The sequence below is a fragment of the Balearica regulorum genome, chromosome 1 (genome assembly GCF_011004875.1).
Source record: "Balearica regulorum gibbericeps isolate bBalReg1 chromosome 1, bBalReg1.pri, whole genome shotgun sequence".
NCBI classification, from domain to species: Eukaryota; Metazoa; Chordata; class Aves; order Gruiformes; family Gruidae; genus Balearica; species Balearica regulorum.
In genome coordinates this window covers 51,928,808-51,948,397 of record NC_046184.1, presented here as the reverse complement: position 1 = coordinate 51,948,397, position 19,590 = coordinate 51,928,808, and the positions used below count along the sequence as shown (strand labels likewise).

General features: G+C 39.5%; 1 long non-coding RNA gene across 1 annotated transcript; it reads right to left on the bottom strand.

The window, feature by feature from the left end:
- Window positions 1–269: 269 nt before the first annotated feature.
- Window positions 270–2,372, bottom strand: LOC142600055 (uncharacterized). The gene is made up of 3 exons (XR_012833520.1): window positions 2,251–2,372; window positions 1,991–2,065; window positions 270–402 (listed from the first exon to the last, which is right to left on the bottom strand). It is a non-coding gene; the product is annotated as an uncharacterized LOC142600055 (long non-coding RNA).
- Between the last annotated feature and the right edge of the window lie 17,218 nt (window positions 2,373–19,590).

Here is a 19,590-nt window from a genome sequence, read left to right as displayed (position 1 = left end):
TGTTTGTAAAAAAAATTCTTCAGTGATGAAAATTATTATACAAAGTCATATTCACATATGCCATGTTATCCTTCCATTCAAAGTTCAGAAGGTTGCAGATCTGAAAGTCAGGCAAGTCTTTTGTTTCTGAATCACAGTTATTCCTGGGAGAATCACAGGAATAATTAAAATAAATAAATAAATAAAAGTTTTAATCTTTAAATACCTCATACTTCAGAAACACACCAGTCTACCTGAACTCATATTAATATATTTGGCACCTACGAAATTACCATCAAGCTCCTTCAGGGTATGCTGCTGTATGGGATATCTTTATATGCACATCTTCAGGCAAGGACTTGATCTCCCTGTGATTGATAGAGGCACTTACTGCAATGGAATCATAATCAAGACCAAGGTCCTCTGGAGAAATAAGAACAAATAATAATGACAGTAATGCTTTAATATCCTACTAAGCAAGAATCATCTCTGCTTTCTTGTAACTTAACATTTTTTCCCTACCATTTACATTCATAAAATGTTGAGACTAACTGGTGTTACTGTAACCACAGCCTGGTCTTCTACAGAATACCAGCTGTAATTAAAAAGCAGCTTGATGAAATAGCATACTCATTCAACAAATCTGGGGGTTTTATATTGTCCTGGTTTCAGCTGAGGGGGTTAATTTTCTTCATAGTAGCTAAAATGGAGCTATGTTTTGGATTTGTACTAGAAGCAGCGTTGATAATATAGAGATGTTTTTGTTCTATGGACCCGTTGTTGTTGAGCGGTGTTTAAGCGGGGCCAAGGCCTTTGCTGCTTCTCACACTGCCCTGCCAGCGGGATGGCTGGGGGTGCACAAGAATTTGGGAGGGGACACAGACAGAACAAGTGACCCAAACTGACCAAAGGGATATTCCATACGATATGACGTCATGCTCAGTTTATAAGGAGCTTGGGGGAAGAGAAATGGGGGGGCAGCAGCGTTCAGAGCAATGGCGTTTGTCTTCCCAAGTAACTGTTACGCGTGACAGAGCCCTGCTTCCCTGGGGATGGCTGAACACCTGCCGGCCCATGGGGAGTGGTGAATGAATTCCTTGTTCTGCTTTGCTTGTGTGCGCGGCTTTTGCTTTACCTATTAAACTGTCTTTATCTCGACTCACGAGTTTTCTCACTTTAACTTTTCCAATTTTCTCCCCTATCCCAATGGCAGGGGGCAGGGGGGGCGGGGGTGTGAGCGAGCGGCTGCGTGGTGCTCAGCTGCCGGCTGGGGTAAAACCACAACATATATAAATATTTTTGAAGTTGAAGAACTATGAAGAAGGATGGAGAAGCTTGAAAGAGCAAAGGACAATTTATCATTCCAGGAAAGCAAGAACCCCAGCATTTCAGACCACCATTGTATGTGCTCCTGAAAACAGATGCATTTGTGAATTCTGGGGGGACAGGGGACTATAAGAACGTGAAAAGATTTTGTGGCTGGAGGTATATGAAATGCGTTGTTTTGGGCCAGCGGTGAACAGCAGATGAAAAGCTAGTGAAGAAAGGCTGGGTAAGGGGCTGGATTTAGAACAAGGGGTGAATTACTGGGGGCGGGGGAGAAGCAGTTAACACTGACGCAAAAGGATTTGCACTTCTCAGCCCCATGTTCGTTCTGCAGTTTATGGACAGGAGAGGCTGTCGGGGAGGGGAGAAGCTTATTGCACCTTCGGGTGCTAAGCACCTTGAAGGGACGGGAAAAGGGAGAAAAGGAAGCAGTACAAAAGGACAGGGCAGACTCTTAGATGCAGTAGTAACTAGAGAGAAAGCAAGAACAAGGCATCCGACCAGACACGTAAGATTATTTGTTGTTCCCCTCCTCCTCTGAGGTCCATAAGACACCCACGTTCCCTGTTAACCCCTGCAAAATGCAGATAACACACAACGTTTGATGAAGATAAACTCCAGATCTTTCAGAATAAAATCATACCAACTAAACAGATAAATATTATATGGCAAGGAATATACCTACGGTAAACAATTCTGTTAATGCAATGCAATTTGTAATCTTATTTGTCGATTTTGGAACAACATGTTTGTTCAGAGCCTGCAATAAACAACCAAATGTTCTTTCATCAGAAAGTGCAAATCAACCAAGTTAGTTAAGAACTATTCTAAGAACACTTAATAGCATCCAGGTTCAGTGACTGATTTTCTATTTTAAGCAGGAAGAGAGGTACAGCACAAACAATCTGCCGGATAAAAGCCTGACAGCGAAAACTCCACACGTACCAAAGAAAATAACGTGTCTATGACAGTGACAACAGCAGCAATTTTCAGCTTCTTACACTACTCATGCAACGCACTTTGCAGTCGCCCCTCTTGCATAAATCTGTACGTTGTAATTTTGCGTTCCAATGGATCGGTTTGTATGCTCCGTATCTGCAAATGAGCCAGATAATACAGAATGTGAGAAGTGATTTGTGCTATCAGTGACATCAGGAGTTTTGCAGCTGTAGTTATTAACAGATATTTTTTCACCCAGCAGCATCGACTAAAATCAATCATTCTGATAACTAGGCATGGCATGAGCTGTCCGCCCTGTCATTTCAATCTGATTAATCACACGTACACAGACCTTTACCTTAAAGGAGCAATTGTTCACATTTAATCACGAAGATACATTCAAGCATACCATCACAGATTACTAAATTTAAGTACAATTTATGTCTTATATTTCGGCAAATACGTTTATGATAATATGGCTTTGGCATATAAATGTATTGTTTCATTCATTTTATAAACATTAAAATCTAAGCTAATGTGTTGTACTTTGAATCATTTATCACATCAGATTTGCAGCTTTTGAAGCTTCCATTATACACATATCTTTATCTGCAGATTTATCCTAATAACCCAGGTACATGTAAGTTATTAGTCATTATGTCTTCTTCAGACTGTGCTTGCTAGACAGTAGGTATCATCTTCATCATAGATGAAACCTGACTTCATTTTACCTGAACATCCTACATTCTATTAACTGGTCCTTCTTTTGTCTCAATTTTGCTTTTTAACCTTGGACAAAGCACAGCTCTTCCCCTAAGAGTCATGCAGGAGTTGTTCTTTCTTTTGGGGTTTTGGTTGGTTTGGTTTTGGTTGGGTTTTTTTTTTTTATATATATATATAATCTGTTTTTCTTTTTAAAAGGAAAGGCATACAAGAGAGTCCTCACACAAGCATAAAACTTTACTAGTCAAAGCAGACTGCTCCAGCAAAAACACACTGCTGTGCTAAAAACAAGTTGAATTTGAGATCTGTCACACCGATAACATATTAGCCTCTGCTAGAAACATCCTACACTCCAGATATGCTTCTTGATTAGGCCTAAGCGCACAAAAGCGTTCAAGTGTCCTGGGGTCTGCCATTACTCAGCAAACCACACAGGCATTTGCTTCACTTTCAGTTCAGAAGCCAATGAAATATAAGTACGTGCTGAAAATTGAGCATAACTCTAAGTGTTCTGCTGATCCAAGTGGACAAAACCACAATCTTTGGGTCTGCTGCTGAACATCAGCCCTACGTAGCAGACAAGTGTGTTATTTGTTACGTGTATCCAGCAGGTGACTCCTCAAGCTTTTAGATTTTTTAAAAGTACAAATTCACCAACATTTCCCAATTGGGTCTGGTCTTCTAAAGGGTCAGACCCATATGCTAGGAATTATTTTTTATGTACTGTTTCTACACCTGATAATACTTACACTTTATAATACATACTTTTTCAAAGACTGTTGTACTTGAATCTATATATGAATTGTCTGATTAACATTTTTACGTTTTACATTTAAATAAGTACACTTCAAAATAATTTAACAAATATTTTCTTCTAGTAAGGCAAAAAGATTATTAGTCAAAAATATAACATAATGGATATAAACTGGACCTTCCTTTTGTTTGTAGCCCAAAATGCAGGAGGACCCCAAACCACAGGCTTCTGTTCTGACTGCTGCCCAACTGAGCTCTCAGAAAATGACAGGGTGGATAGGTTGACGAGCAATTGAACACTTGCAAGAGAGCAGAAAGCATTCTTCTGCCAAAGAATTTTGAAGAGAAAAGCCAAAGTGCTGGAAGCAACCAGAGAGTTGTTTATGTTTAAATAAATTGCAGCGACATAGATTCATGAATAGAGTGCAAGTAATGACTCAAAACTGCACAGTGCATTTATCTCCTCGGTCCTGAACTGGGATATAGAAGGATATTGCTTTCTACCATGTCACGCACAAATAGTATATACATTATAACACTTCAATCATCACTCAGTAATGCAATCAACAGTAGCTAGGCAGAATGTAACGGGAGTGTAATCGTCACTAGAAACTTTAATGTAAGTGCCCCTTAAGATACAGAAAGCTGACTTTTCCAAACATTCCTCCTCCTCGCATCCTACAGTATTTTTCAGAGCAAGAACAATGGTTAATATTATTGTACCCACTCAGTTCAGCAGCAAAACACTATCATCTTCGGTCTTGATGTTACAATGCACCTTTATCAAGTAGAAAACAGTTATCGAGGAACTGCTCAGCAACCTATATTTTATGCAGAGTATCTTACGGGGATACACTACAGCAAGGGATTTTGGATCTGGAAAAAAAAGATTAAAGCGAGGATATACACAGCCATATACAAATCAGGAATCTAGAAACGCAACCACAGATCAGAACATTAGTCCATCTAGTATGTAGCCCATCTCCATAGCTCCTAGCATTGAGGAACGTGCAAAATACCTGTCATTAAGTAAATAAGGTTAATATTTCCCCAGTCACAGGTTGCTTCCACACCATTGTCTTTAATAATTACTCATTAGCCAGTTCTCTGTTTATTTTCCAGTCTCTTCTTAAATCAGCTTGTACTTTTGACCTTCCGAAAACAGTAGAGATATGCATTTCACAGTTAAAATTCTGTAGTTTGGAGGAGGAGAAAAACTGCTGGGCTTTTTTTTTTTTGCTCTAAGTCTACCAGCTCATAATTACACTGGATTCCCCTGGTTCTTATGGAAGATGATGAAGAGCCAATCCCTACTTATCCCCTCCGCAGCAATCATCTTTGTATTCTCCTCTACCATAGCACTTCCCACGTATGTACCTCTTCTATGCCTAAAAGTTCCAGCCTGTTCAGCTTGCCCTCATATAGAAAGTCATCTAGGTACACTTCCTCGGGTTTTTTCTTAAGACCATTTGACAAAGAACTTGATAAAAAATAGTCTGAAATTCCAAGTAAAATTAGAACTATGTTTCTCTCTTCAAAAGCTGAAAAGCTATGTTAACTATTCCCCACTACATTGCATTTTATTCATTTAATTTATTTTCAGTATTATACCACAGCAGCCCTCTGGAAGAACTCTTTCAAACATTTGGAATTTATCACCTTACTTTTTTACTGAATAGGTTGTTGTTATGAAAAAAGGTTAACAAGAACTATCAATATCATCTTTCTGAAGACAAGAAATTTCAGCCTTTTTTGATTTCTCCTTCTAAAAATGTTTTTCATGCTCAGATTTTTCTGTATTTTCTCCAACATTTTTGTGTGAAACAGGTCAACACAATATTGCACTGAGCATTTCAAACACCATTCCTACCACTGATACAGAAAGGCATACTAACAGGTTTTTATTTCTTATTTCCATTCCTTATGTCTTATGCAGTATCCATGACTTTTTACCCTGTAATTAAAAAACTGAGCTGCCCTGACTGATGGCAAAAAGCAAATGATACAGAATGCAGGACATAACAGCCCTCCCTCTCTCTACTTGAGACCTCACAGTTGGTCAGGAGCCTCTTAAGTTAGGGTTTCCTTATGTAAATATATATATACACACACACACAGAGTGTGAAGAGTAAACAGGAGTGGCTAATTCTTCTCACCACACACAAAAAAGTACTTTTTAATGAAGTTAAAAGAGACTAATTTTTAGCCTCTTGAAAAGAAACACTTGATTTTATTATACAAATTTACTTTAAAGAGTTGAGTGCCACAAGACATCATAGAAGCCAGGAACCTCGGTGGGCCTTTTCTTTTAAAGAGTTGAGTGCCACAAGACATCATAGAAGCCAGGAACCTCGGTGGGCCTTTTCTTTTAAAGAGTTGAGTGCCACAAGACATCATAGAAGCCAGGAACCTCGGTGGGCCTTTTCTTTTTCCCCAGATCATCAAGAGTATCCTTCAAGAGAGGAGCCAAGTAGGTATCCATGAAGTGAGTAGGCAGAATTTCTCTCAACGGACAAATTACTTTATTGTCATCCAATAAAATACTTCTTTTATATTCCTATGAATAACATAGTACAGTTAAAATAGGACATTAAAACAAAGCAGTGGCTTGATGGTTTATGAAATACGTTACTTACACAGCAAAGGCCCTTCCCATATATGAATATACTTCACCTGTAAAAAAACGTATTTTGTCTCCACAGAGAAAATAAATTTACCAATAACGCAACAATATTTTAATCAACTACGATTTGATATGACACAATCTGTAGAAGGAAGATTTAAATTTTAAAAGGATTTCTGTATAGGGAAAAATTAAAGAAAGAGTTGTTCATAAAACCTAATACATAGTATTTCCCTAAATTTCTAACTTGAAAGTTCTCTCTGAGAAACTATGAATGTGGCCAACATGATGTTCAACACAGTCAGGCAAATAAGGCCTTTGCAAGACTATAATGTGTTTTTTCAAGTATATATTTTTCTGAATGTGCCCAATGTCAGGTTTTATCTTACCTGTAAGTGTCATTTAATTTTTAACTCACTTCAGAAATAGGAGTACATTTAGGAAGCAAGGAAAATTGAATTTATCAGAACTGAATCTGATATATTAATATGGTGTAAGCAATTAACTGAGGAATATTAATGACAACCTATTGCTACCGTCCTGCTTCAATCCAATGCAGATGACGTAGATGCCATGGAATTCTTAGAGCTTAAACAGGTTTTTTCCTATTTAGTGTATTTCAGGAAGTCAACACAGTAACCATTTTCTAAAAGAAAGATGATGATGCTCTGAATTCTGTCATCAGGCCTGCTTATGGCAAGCCCCTAGACACGAAGACTTCAGAAAGGAAGGTTCTTACTGATTTAATACAATGAATAGGTGGAGAAGAAATTAAAACAGAATAGAGAAAAATTCACAGAATCTATAATCACTATTAATAATGAGAAGGAAAAAAAAAAAAAGTATGAGATCCAAAACAACATTCAAAAATAAGGTCACTAAGATACATTTTGTGCGTATTGTATCATTAACTCATACAAATATACACCAAAAACCCTACTAAGAATATAGTATTAAAAAGCTCTAAAAATTGTGTGGTGTCAAGTGAGACACTGATGGTCAGATAGGTCTGAAAGCATATATAAACTTTTTTTTCTTTCTTTGTAATATATTTGCAATTATGACATTACCTAAATTCAGCCTCAATAACATAACTGAAACCGAGACACTGTGCATACAATATGTTGCTATATATCAAGAAACATAACAGCTGAAAAGGTCTTTCCTTTTAGTTATGTAGCAGCGATATGGTCATAATTGACATTTTTGTCACGTTGCTGCATAAGTCCCAGTTTGTGCTGCATAAATGCACAGAAATTCAGCTGCATTTCACTGCTCTCTTCCCCTACCTGCCATTTCACTTTCTGCTCTCTTCCTCTCTGTCTCTTCCTTCCAGTCCTTCATCACATGTGATAATTCAATGTTTTTTCTTCTGCTTGTCGACAGGAAAAGAAAGAAGCTATAGTGTCTGCAGACTACAGGGTACTAAACAAAAAATCAGCAAAACTGCAATCAACATCTAGACAAGGTCCTCTAATTTCATTCTGAATATGAAGCACAATTTAAATCACAACACTGCTAATGCTGAAGTTAAAAAATAAACACCACCACCCCCAAAAAAAACCTCCACCAAAAAAACCCATAGCATGTTATGAAATGACAGAATCATATGTGATTTATGCCGTACATCTAATTCTAATTTTTATAGAATAGATTTAAGAAAGGACACATCAACCATATTAATATTCAAGTCTATCCCTTTAAGTATCACGCAGTCACTAATCAGAGCTGAAGGGGACTGAGCTTTTCTCACAGTATTAATTCTCATTTTAAAATGACTTAATTTTGAACTATTTTATATTCAAAACACTTTTCTTTATCTGGCATGTAACCCCTACAGTTCAAGTAGTTAAACAAACAGCATCTAATTTGATATTCTATAAAATTAATTTCAGTAGAGTAGCTGATGAAAAAACAGAAAGGTTTTAGTATTTTATAGGTATTTCTAAAGCTTGTCCCTCCAGAATGAAATCTTCATAGCAGTCACTTTATAAGCAAGATTTTTTTTTTAATGAGGTGTTACTTACATATGCAGAAGAATATATTTCACAATACACCTAGTTGTGCTATTAACATGTATCTTAAAAAAAAAAAATTAAAACACCACTTATTAAAAAGCAAAGATTTCATCAGAGAATTACAGGGCAATCGTGGTACCCAAAAACAAATGGTCCTCCTGGCTCCACAACACTCATCATGGGTTCTGTTTAGCAGCAATGTTTGCTTCACAGAGTTACCACCTCTTACCCATCCGAAACTCTCAGCTAAGCTTTTACTTTTACAACAGGCCCACTGATGCCGTATCTACTGGATTTTCAAATCACCACCATTTACTGATGCCCTTGTATTTTAGTGTCTTTTTTTTTTTTTTTCCTTTTCTGGTAATAAGATTCAGCTCATCTTGTCACACTTGAATTGCCCAAGATAATCCTTGCTTTCCCAGGCCGGCATTGGTTACATAACAGAATTATCAGAATGCCAAGGGAGATTTTTTCCAAGTCCTATTCAACCATCTGGACTAACAGGATTTTTCCTTTTGAACGTCATGTAGAAATTTAAAGCATCTAAGACGAGAGACAAAACTTATTATGGCAACATGGAAAGAGCCAATACAAATATCTTCTCTATTTTTAGCATTCCAAAAGCAGTTCTTTCATCTTTTACATATACTGGGCCCAGCTTGAAGACACGTCTTTCCATCAGCTTCGGGCAGCTTTACACAGAGCCCGTGGTGGGGGTGCAAAGCCATCCTTCCGCCTCAACCACAGCAGCACTCCGAAAATGTGGTTGCACATATGCGTGCGAGAGAGAGCTCTTATTCATCAGCATTTGTTTTGTTCACTGAAATGACTCAGCAATGCCATGCTGTTTTCAAAACGGTGTGAGGGCGCAGACTGACCAAAGTTTGGGCTGATGCTACCAGAGAACAGAGCTTCTGAGGATGGAGATGGCCATGGCAGCAGTTCAGACCAAACCTCTCCCTGCTCCACCAGCGTCTAAGCAAAATCCTCCTACTCATCCAGTTCAGAAAAAAGAGAAGAAACTCACAATGCTGAGCTAGGAGAAGACTGAGGGAAGTACATTTACAGGCACTGAATGCATACGGCACTTACACAAGACTACTAATGGACCCTTGGCGCAGGTACCAACGCACACAGAAGGGCCAGCTTGTCTCTGAACTACCCTTTCAGATGCATTTAAAATCTAATTGAATAGATCAGTCCCACCGCTTTTCCTCATATTTATTTCTGGTTCCACTTATACAAAAAGCCAAGTTCTCGTGGCAGGAGGCTCTCCCTTCCTACTTTTCAACATTAATTATGAAATCACAAACAACCTTCACTATGGCAGAAGGAAATGGGCAGTAAGATCCTTCTAATTCTGGACAAAAGACATACACTTATAGGACTTCCTAATTTCTTAATATGACCTATAGTACTGCCATTTTTGACACAAGTCTCTGAAGTATACATCTCCTTTCTTGAAATCCACGTATTTTACCCACCTTCTCTCCTTTTTGCCAAGTCTGCTTGGCCAGAGAGCGCAGCACTCCCTGAAGCCCCTTACACTGTAGGAGGACAGCAGCAACCACAGAACACTTTGCAGAGGTTAAATGAAACTTGAAGAAAATATAATTTTTCTCTATGAGTTTTTAGAAGAATTCAGGAGGAGGAAAACGGTGATATGAATAAGAGCATTTATTGTTTCTTGAGCATGTCTTTTACCAAGTCATTACACTTTTCACTGAAGCTCCAAAAGCCTCACCTTCCCATTCCCTGATCAAAGGCACAGGTCTGCATGGATACATGGGCTGTTCCCACTTTCTCCCATGAATTTGGACACTGGTAATTCTCCCTTCAAAAGCCCGCAATCAGCACTGTGTAGAGCCTCTCTCACACCAATGGGAATAAAATGGTTTTGGGGGGTATAAAGCATCTGGAGGAGAGAGAGACTTTCATAACAGCCCATGCTGCTGCCCATCTTAAGTACATTCCTATGATTCCACCCACAAAAACAGTTGTGAGAGGCCAAGTTCTCAAGCAACACCCTGCTTCTTCCATGCAGAAGCCCCCTCTCCTGTTGAGGAGACCCTGGCTTTGTTGAGGAACAGCTGCTTTAACCTTCGGTTTCTTTATGCCTTTGCTATACTGACATTGTCTCTTAACAAGCGAGAAGTGTCTCCCTTCAAGTCGCTTTTCCCATGCTATTTTTTCCCTTATACATTGTCTATTAAATTGTCAACCCCATTCACAGAGGAGCAACTTTGCGAACAGTTGTAATAACAAAAATCACTCGAATGTCAGTGTTCCCTCCATATGCATACCCAGTGGGGTATATGTTAGACTTACAAAAATTGTTGGAGCTTTCTTGTATATGCTCCACAGGAACTGGGAAAAGATACACATCATCTAATCCAATTAAATATATATACATATATATATCCTCCACAAGCTGTCCCTTAAACAATCTTATGGTTTGACTGCTCTGTTATTTATGCTGCTTTATACTTATCGTCAAGGTGGTCCAACCCTGTCGGTGCCATTGAGCTGGTGCCAGGTACCTCTACAAGCCACACATGGAGGCACATCACAGCAACCTCCCCTTAACTGTGTGCTGCCCTGATTGACGGGGATCAGCGCCCAAACACACGTAAGAGTATTGAGAGGCATCCAACAGCTGTTAGATTTCACAAAGTGTGGGTGATGACACTTCCCACACCCACCTTCCTCACCTGTGCGAGACCAGAGCAGAGAAGCCACGCTGGCTGGTTAGACCACATTGACAAGATAAATGCACGCCCTTGAAAGAGCCACAGTCCTATTGACGTCAAAAAGCAATGGATTGGGTTCCCTGTCAGACACTGAAAGCAGACATCTGCTTCGCTGCGAATGCAAAGAGGAATTCATTAAGTCAAGCATAGTCGTATTCCAAACCAAACACTATTAACATTCAAAGTGCTTAAAATTTTGAACTAATGTAAATTCTCTTCAAAGTCTCTTGATTTCCTGTGTTAAATAATGATAAACGTTCAGATCATGAACTTTATGATTTCTTATTATTTTATTGTTTAATTTTGTTGCGGCTTCTTGATACTCTCCCTGCGCTGCTCCCCCCTCCCCGTTCTATGCGTTTCTCCCCCCTGCTGTGTGCATCTGCTGTGTGTCTCTCTCACTTGCTCTCTCCCTGCTGTGTACATCCACTATTTCTCCCCACCACTCCTATATGCATGTTTGCCATCTATCTCTCTCCCCCCTCCTGCTGTGTCTATTCACTGCCTCTCCCCCTCCCCATTACATGCATCCATCGTGCACCTTCCTCTGCTTCCGCTGTGCACATGAACCTTTTCTCAGCAACCCCTACAGGAATTCACAAACGCCCTCCTCTGACTGACTGTCTTCCCTCATGTGCTCTCCTCTTTTCTTCAGCCCCTCTTTGCGTATCCCTTATCCCTGCTAATCTTTATCCTTTTCTTCCTTCCATCTTTTTGATATTCTGGTTCCTCTCTCTCCCCTTATCTGCACCACCCTTCTCTCAGTGTCCCCTTTGTATGGTTTCTCTCCAATTCTCTCTGATCTGTTCTCGCAAATTGATTCTACAGGAAAAATGTTCTGCTCTCGTTTGCATGGGTGTGCAAGTCCGCGTCGCAAAACGTTCAGCGCTGTGTCAAATCTAATGGTAGTTGGCTTAATTTGCAGAAGAATCCTTGCTTCCTACCAACAGGTACACAGGGTAAAGTTTCGCAAACACTTTCCCAGTCCTTTTTTTTCTCCTCGTATTACTGCACTACTGGGCTCATTTCCATGTAAAGCAAAGTAGTTAAGGTATCCCTGTGCATACCTGTCATGTTTTTATTGGCAAAAGAAAAGGATATGTTACAACACTGAGCCTAACTGTTGCAGTTTAGTTCACAACAAACTGAACACATGCATTAATTACTGCAAAATAGCTGGATACATATGAAATATTTTGGATGTTTATTGCCCCTGTGAAGCAGCGACCAGTAATGCATAGAACAACACAAAACTACAGAAACATGGTTATCTCTGCTTCCCCTCTCCTTGCTGGGAAGGACAACAATCGTCACAAGTCAGGAGAAGCAGGGTATTACCGGCATTGGTTCTGGCCACACAAGCGTAGTCCCAGGCATCCACGGAGACCCTGCACGGTCAGATGTCCCCGATGTAGCCAGGCTGAGGCAAATGAGTTTTATGAGACAGGGAGCATCTCCCAGGTTGGTTGACCTTTTCCGGTTGGTAACTGCTCTGAGCTGCTGCTCGTGATCGGTGTAGCGAGTCGCCAGACAAATATTCTTGTGTAAGTTTAGTTCTCATATTTCTGCTGGTTACACATTTTTCTTCATAACAACTGTCTAGTTGTGCTTTATCTAACAGAAGTTACATCGCTAACAACTACAGAGCAACTTACAGAAGGTCAAATTGCGGGCCTCTGACTATCCTAGCTATGTCAGCTCAGGAGGCCGAGACACTGACTCCAGCTGCAGAGATTTACATTTTCCAGCTCGCAGTATAATCAGGGTCAACATGGGTGGCAGTTGTTACATGTACATGCCTTATTGACTGTTAAACAAACCACCTCTTCCAGATAATTCCAAAATTAATTACCATAGCTATCCTGACCCAAAAAAGGATGAAAGTAGCCTTCCCTTCTTTTTCCTTCCCCCTTCCAAATTACCCTGGCAGAAGCAGGACATAGAAACTACTAGTTTTCTTGAAAGAGAAGAGTTCAACTTATGCAACCATGTTCATGTTTTCATCCTTCCTAAACAGGTTGGTGAGTCTTGGTGGCCCAAAATCTCTTGGGTTTTTACCTAGCCCAGTTATCTGCAATTGTGTGCAATTTTTGGCATAATTTTTTCCATAAAGTTTTCTTCCAACACCATCTTCAAACTATTTCACTCTCTTGCCTTGACCAGAAGGCAAAACTTCCCTAGCCTGTTTTTAGAAAGCATCTAATTTCCAGGTTTATTCCAAATTTATCACATCCAGGTTACACCAATTTGTTCATGTGTTAGTCTCATCTTTTAGATTAAATGAACTGTTCTTTTCCTTGGAATGAAAAAAGAATATCCTCAGAATTTTCTAAACGTATAAGTTTATTTCCTGACAAGTAAACAAAATTGTCAAATAGCACTTCTAAAAGACACATCTCCATTGTGTTGAATAATGACAAATACTTCCTCTTTCTGAACAGAATCAAATTCAAATGCATCCTATGGTTTTTCATTTCCCTTTCCAACTGATGTATAATAATAGTGACTTAGTCATTCAGTGATCAACTAATTGACCTGACTCTTTCTTTCTGCTCATCAGCAAATTTCATCAACTTGTTCTCACTTTCAGTGTCCAAGTCACTTGAGGAAAAATTTAAGACTGATCACAATTTAAGACTCATCCTTCAGGAACTCCAATAGCGACACCTACACAACTCTGTACTTTCTCATTCAGCACTAACCAGTGCTGTCTCTCATTTAGCTAATCACATATATTACTTAGACTGATCCCCAGCTTTCCAGTTTTGGCTATTAATATCCAGATATTAATTTCCAGATATCCAGTACAGACAGATGACATCAACCACACCTCCTTGGTCTAGAAATTCATTAGTTTTAGCAAAGAAAGATATCCTCTCCATCTGGCATAATGCACCTTTAGTAAACCCCTGCAGCATTTATCCCACTTTATGTTATCTTCAAGCCTTAAATAATTATATTTCCTGTAAAATGTGTTCTATTGGCTTGCTGAGGCTTTGTTTAGATTTTTCTTTTTAGAATATAGGTACAGATTTGCCATATGCCCACATCTATCTTTTTTATTGGTCCTACAATAACAGGTACTAGTTCTTTTCCAAAGTCCAGGATGGAAATTACACAATCTTTGGGGGAAAAAAATAGTTAATTTTCACTTTGGCTCTGCTGATTTCCACTTCCAAGTAAAAGCCCAGTCTAGTCACATCTCCTTTGTCACTTTTCTTCATCATGGCCACCTCTGCAGTTACCTGTCTATTTGGGGATTAAAGTCCTATAGGCAGCTTGCTAACCCCCCCTAAGCCTCCTCTGGTGCATCCTTCTCTTCCGCTCCTTGCAGGTGGTTACATCTGGGAGCCAGAATGCCACCACGGCACAAGCAAGGCTACCGGAGCTCCTGAACTCACTGCTCTTCCAACCGTCTGAAATATGACAGAGTCATTTCGCAGGCAAGGAAGGTGTTCTTGGTTATGTCACTCCCACATGTCTGCAGCATGGACAAACCTAGAAGCACTAACAAAATGCTACCAGTGGCTGGCATTAAAGAAGGCGTGTATTCATGTTACAGGCATGCACACGTATCCCTGCACCTAAGTCTTGCTCAGGTTTTCTAGATCATCATCTACTTAAAAACAGAATGGAACTACAATGTTCCCACCTGTCAGTTCTGATGCTAACCTTGGCTAAACAGTTCCTGCTCCAAAACCTGAAGCCAGATCTATAGGTTTTTGTCAGTCTTCTATTATTGTTGTACTTCAGCAGACAGATTAGAAGTACTTTTGCAGCTCCTGACAAATTTTATTGAACCATACGTGAGTTTGTAAGACAGTCAGTAAAATATTCCTTGATATTAAATTCAATTTACTTTTCTTCCATCACAGAGAGCACTGCTAATCTTCTTTTCTTAAATGAGGCAGAACTTTATATTATAATGCATAATCACACCTGCTTTACATTTTGTATTAAATAAGTATGTTTTGTTTTAAGAGTGCATGATCAATGTCATTGTAGCAGGAGGAAATTTTGGCAGTTGCACAGAAAAAAGGGATGAAGGATTTAGTGCTCCAGAAATGACCTGGGATTGAGAAACAGGCTCAGCTGCTGAATACCTCTGTGAAAGTGATCAACACAAAAATGGATAACATTGCCACTGACATTTTTATCACACGGTTTGAGTGTTGACACTCCAAACAGATAATAAGAATGGTCCAAAAGATCAAAGTTCCTGTCTCAGGCTTTCTGCACTTTCAAGGAGATGATGGTACATCAATTTATACTTGGTTCAATATTTGAAAATGTTCTTTTTCTTTCTTTATTCAAAGAACTCATCTACATGACTTTGTGCTAACGAATAGATTCTACAAAGAATTGTAAAACAGGCAGGTCCAAACCTATACATAAAAGCTTAAAAAGTGGATTAGGATATTTCTAATGAAAAGCACTTTATAAACATGAAATAACACTGGGAAAATATTAGGGATATTCTTTTCCACATAAAAATACCTGCAATATTTTTGTTTCTTTCCTAAAGTCAAAAACTCCATTTGTATTTTAAAGAATAAGTCACCACCTATCCCAACTAGACTAAAAGTAATTTTATCTTCGTCATCTAGAAAGAGGTCAAAACAGTTCTGAATATCCTGTCTCTTTTGCCAAACAAACGTTCTTCATCTGAGAATAAATTTCCATGCCCTGATGGAATAAGCTGCTCACAGGAGAGTGATCTAACAAAAATGACCGAGGCTCAGGATATGAATGTAAAACTGATTGCTTGACCTGCTCTGTAACACAGCTCATATCATGCATATGCACCTGAGAAGCTATTATGATTTGCACATCTTCTGTCTGAATGACTGCCATCCTATCTGTAATAACTTTAACAGTTAAATCACCATCTGTTTCACAGGCTTTCTAATGTTTATATCTCCCTTTTCTGTCCTGGAAAAAGAATAAAATTGTTTTTCTGTATTGTATGAGAAGAAGTATGCCTGCACTCAGCTGGAGAGCTAAGCTAACATATCTTAACCATCTCTATCAAACCAAGACACAGATTTTAGCATTCAAATGAAAGTAAATGAAATCCACGATCCTGCTTCCCCTATAGAAGGCAAGATAGACCAAGAATCACATTACATATTTTCACCTTCCTCTTTCCATCCCATCTGGTAAAGTTTCTTAAACACTAATGTAACAGGTGATAATGAACACACAAGAAACAGATCCCTGACATGTACCAACAGAAATGACACAGCATTTACAAGGATCCAATTTAGGTACTAGGTCAATATAAGCCAAGGAAATTGGGATGCTCCCAGCTAAGTTACAAACTTTGGAAACTATAGGCTCAGTCCTCCACAGAATCATCAACAGGAGATTAAGTAACTTCCATTCTGCTATTCAATTCTTCATTATTAAACAAAAATTAAAAAAAAAAGAAAAAAGAAAAAAGAAAAAAAAAGAAAAAAGAAAAAAAAGAGGAAAAAATACCCCAAACCCACCAATCTACATTGACCTAGCCTTGTGTACAAAACTCAAGAAAGCAAGACATATGCCCTCCACTATCAAAGGAGTCTGTAATCTCATTCCTTCCATTTTTACTACACACTTATAAATGCAGACAATGCTGGTATTTGCTATAGGTAGCTCAGAGATGATACTGTGCAGGCCAGAGAGTTACAGAGGTCTGGCAGGAGGGGGCTCAAAGGGAACCTTTGCAAAAGATGTCTCAATATGGATTTGCAGAAGCATTCTCGCACAGTCAGAATTGCTATTCAGCTCCCAGGACCCCGGATTAAAAAGTCAGAGTAGAGATCATAGCGTCTATATATAAAATCTTTCACACTGGACAAGATTAAGATTAATCGGTTTGTCTCCCTTTATGCTTCTCCTGGACATAGTCAGAATCCTTTAGTTTTTGTTAACACTGAAAAAAAGCGTTACTCAATTAAAATGACAAATATGCATTAGAAACTGACCACTTACAAAAGGAGCCTCTGCTATGCTTCTGTATGCTCCTCTATTATTCAATTTTACTGACACAAAGAAAAATTACTTTCCACTAGTTGTTTGTCATAGTCTGCTTTCCTCCCTCCCTATGACAAGCAGTTCAGAGAGTTAGCAATATGGTGCCATCTATCAGGAAGCACAGAGGCAAAACAGCTGTGAAATCATTTTCCTAATGCACACGCACCCTTAGACCTCCCCTCTCTCTCACACATACACACACACACGTCTTTGGTCAGAGAGATTCAAAATTTGCCGGAAACTGCACCCATATCTGGGGTGGATAACGTTGTCAAATAAAACAACTGAGCAACAAGCCCATCCTGTCCACGCCACGGTTCTACCCTCTTCAAACTGACAAAGAGCCCTCAGAGCACCTAGTTGATAACTTAGGGATGTAGGCTTAACGCTCCTTGCTGTAACACTGAACTATGCTGGCAGAAGAGCCAACAGCCCAGGAAACCCTTGCCTGATCCCAAACAACATGGGGGAAAACCACACGACGACACGGCATTCACAAGGAGGAGTCCCGGGAGCAGTCTCAGTCCTCCCCTTGCCCGATGGCAGGGTTACCTACACCAATTGTTTCCCCAGCCAAAGGCTATCCAGCCTTATATTAAAGGACCTCCAACAGCAACACCTTCACAACCTCCCGTTGCACACGCAACTATCTAGCAACAGTGACCTCTAGTTTGAGTCAACTTTACCATAGCCATTAACCAAAAATGTTTCCAAGCAGCCAAGCAGGAGATAAAGCTTTCAAAAGAAACCTCCTTGCCAACTGTTGCGGAAGTTACTGGCACAGAAGAGCGAGAACAGGGTGGGTACTCGTTCAGAGTAAATTTTGGCCAAAAGGATGAGAAAAGCAAATCTCCTCAATAAATATTGAAAAAGAAAAAAAAAATCTCAGGGAAAAGGGAAATCACTATAGCTCTGAAGTTTCTCAGTCCATTGCTAGAAGAAAATGGGAGTTGTTATGCTACTTTGAAAAGCTGCAGAGCATTCTGCATGGAGAGTTCCCTGGGAATTTGAAACCAAAGCAAGGCTCCCACACTGGTATTCCAGGATGAAAAGCAGGACCCCGGAAGCTTTGAGATGTTAACCTCTCTTTTTATCTTCTAATTCTTTTTTAATTGCAAGGCTACTAGCAGGGAAAATATCTTGGGCATAACGATTTTTATCAACTCCAAATAAAAGAAGTTCCAAATGTTCAAGAGGAAGCTGGAAGCTGGCAATGCTACACTGTCTTCTCATCTGCAAAAGGAAAGAATTCATGTACAACGTCAGTGTCTTCTTGCTATTAAAGCAAGCAACAGCTGAAAAACTCTGCGGCATGAAGCATCTCTACTCATCTTCCTTGTAGTCACCTTCAAAAGTCACCCAGGATTTTGAAGTACAGGGCACTGAAACAAATGTTCAGTGTCTTTTAAAGTGTCCAGAAATGAATGAGCTGCCAGACTCATCAATTTCTAGAAACCAAGGTGACAGAACTATCAAAGACCCAGAGAAGTAACCACTGCGTTGTCTTGCCTGACCTTCCGTGATGATGTGCAGAGGAATGCAGGAGCCACAGGCCTTATTACAGGGAAAGAGCGCTTTGTTCTTGTAGCTTTCAAAACAAAGTAGAATGATCTTTTCCAATGCAGTTGAAGCAATTCTATCACCAGTGTCATTTTTTCTGATGTCTGAGCTGCCTCCTTCAAAACCAGTTCTCTCCCTAGACACAAAGAGCCAGGGAAAATGCAGAACGTGGGTAGCTGGGCTTTCATCCCCAAACCCAGTAGCAATCCCTGTTAAAGTAAAGATGTGCGCTAAAAATAATAGCGATGGTCTGCATATGGTCATTACTGTTTATTTGCTGTTGGACGTAAGTCCAGATAGGGAGGCAGCTAAGCACATGGTCCAGGTCTCTTGCAAGGATAAGAAGCCTGCTGCTTGGAAGGAGACAATGTGATGAATGGACACTTGGAAAACCAGACTCCCTGAAATCTGGATACCGCTTTTTCGGGTGCTCAAGTGCCCTGTCTGATTATTCCAGCTCATTTTCACAGTCTCATAGGACAGATGCTGTCAGAAACCCATTCTGCCCTTCCGGCCACTCCTTCACTTCAGTGTTGGCCTTTTTACTCTTTTGTTTTGGAGGTTCCCCCCCCCCCCTTTTGTTTCTCAGACATACAAAGAGAGACAGAAAGATGATGGGTGACCTGAGGAAAGGATCAATCTAGATGCCGAGAGAAAAGAGGCCTGATACGGTCGTCGGTAGATTACACAAACAGGATGATCTATAGTGCTGAGTGCCCTGACTACCTGTCCTGCAACAAAAGAACAGTTCAAAAATAATTATTCCGAGAGAGAAATTCAAATATGACATCCAAGCACAAATATGTACAGAATAATTCAAGTACATGTTATCTGATAATAAATTCACCAGTTTTACATATTAGGAAAAAAAAATAAACTTTCTACTTTACATGAAAAT